This window comes from Aotus nancymaae, unplaced genomic scaffold, assembly GCF_030222135.1.
Source record: "Aotus nancymaae isolate 86718 unplaced genomic scaffold, 86718_ANA_hifiasm-v0.15.2.pri h1tg000088l, whole genome shotgun sequence".
Lineage (NCBI taxonomy): Eukaryota > Metazoa > Chordata > Mammalia > Primates > Aotidae > Aotus > Aotus nancymaae.
In genome coordinates this window covers 10912638-10914704 of record NW_026988503.1, presented here as the reverse complement: position 1 = coordinate 10914704, position 2067 = coordinate 10912638, and positions in this window count along the sequence as shown.

The following is a 2067-nucleotide window of genomic DNA, read 5'->3' as shown; positions in this document are numbered from 1 at the left end:
AAAGCCATGATAATGAGATCAATCAATCAGAGAAACTGTAGAAGTGCTCGGATAATAAGAAAGCCAAGATGGCCATGTGCGGTGGCTTACACCTGCAATCCCAGCACTTTGGGAGGCCAAGGCGAGTGGATCACCAGGTCTAGAGACTGAGACCATCCTGATCAACATGGTGAAATCTGACTCTAATAAAAATACAAGAATTACCTGGGCATGGTGGTGTGTGCCTGTAGTCCCAGCTACTCAGGAGGCTGAGGCAGAAGAATCACTGGAGGTGGAGGTTGCAGTGAGCCAAGATTGCACCTCTTTCCAGCCTGGTGACAGAATGAGATCCCATCTCAAAAAAAAAGGAAAAAAAGAAAGGAAAAAAAAAAAGCCAAGGCAATGCTGATTCCCATCTAACATTTGGACAAAGGAGGTTGAACCTTTTAAAAGGTGTGGCCAGGTAGGAAGAAAAAGAATAGGCAAAAATGGATGCAAGATCATAGTGGAGCCAGTAGAAAGTTGATAGAGAAGGAAGAAAAAAGGGTAAAGGAAGGGACAGGGTAAGAAAGAGAAATGAGGGGAAGGGAAGGAACAAATAGAAAGTAAGAGAATCTTACATTTGTGATCAAAAGATTAATAGGATGTTTAATGTGGTAGACATAGCTGGCTATGAGATAATAAAAGAACTCACTTGGACACATGACTGTTTAATGGAGGCTCCCAGGGCTCTTGGTATACTATTCAGAATTGTCAAGATCATGGTTTAATGTGAATCTACGTTTCTGATGAGTGGAGAGATGCTTGTCCCTCTGAATTGAGCCAGATGACTTGGGTGGAAGACTAGCAACATTTTTAAAAACACAAGGCTGATGGTTCATCATGATGGTTAATTTTATGTCAGCTTAACTAGGCTATCGTGTGCCCAGATATTTTGTCAAACATTATTCTGGATGTGTTTGTGAGGGTGTTTTTGGATGAGTTTAACATTTAAATTGATAGACTGAGTCAAGCATATTGCCCTCCTTAATGTGAGTGGACTTCATGTAGTTAGTTGAAGGCCTGAATATGACAGAAAGGTTGACTCTCTTTCAGGCAAGAGGGAACTCTTCCTGTCTGACTCCTTTGAGCTTGCACATTATTTCCTACCTTTTGACTTGAACTGAAACATGGCATTTTTCTGAATTTGAACCTACCAGCATTGGACTAGAACCCCACCATTGGTCTCCTGGGTCTCCAGCTGCTGACTGCAGATCTCAGAATTTGTTAATATCTCTCACTGTATCTCTTGCTTTCCATGTTTATATGACCAATAGGATATAGGATTTACACAGACACACACACACAAACACACACACACTTGGATCTACTTCTCTGGACAACTTTGACTAATATACCAATTGCTTTCCAGGATGTAATTGTCATGCTTGGATTGATGGGAACCCTGATGGACATCCATGGATTGATGGAAACTCTGCAAGACAACACACAGAGTATATTTGAATCCTTGAAGTGGAATGTGGTTATCACTACTGATGAGAACTCTGTACTAGATTTTGTGAGTAAAGCAGAATGAAAGTTGTTGTTTTTTCTCCACAGAGGATGAACATCAAAGTAAGAAAAGAAGAAGAGAATTGATGGGAAAAATATGTATTATGAGCCTTTAATGAAGCATTGTCTTAAGGCATGTTACATCATCACATGCATTATCTCAATTGAATCTTTATCATAAACAACCTTGTGAGGTAAGTATTATGGACTGTAATGAAAATGAGGAAATAAAGTCATAAAATTTAGGTAGGTTTCCTTAGGTCACACAGCTAGAAGGTGGACAATTGAGTGATAAAATCTAATTTTTCCTACTCTACAATCATTCTTTTTAAATCTTAAACCTTCTCATTATACCTGGCTACTTTCTTTTTTAGATATACATGAAACAATTGGGGAATGATGTTAAATGTATGATTATTAGAAAATATTAATATCAAATGGGGCAGTTTTGATCCATGCTTCACAAACCTGAATTTTAAAGCAGAACCAATTAATTGATATCTCATTATCTTACAATATTTTTAATATACAATTACT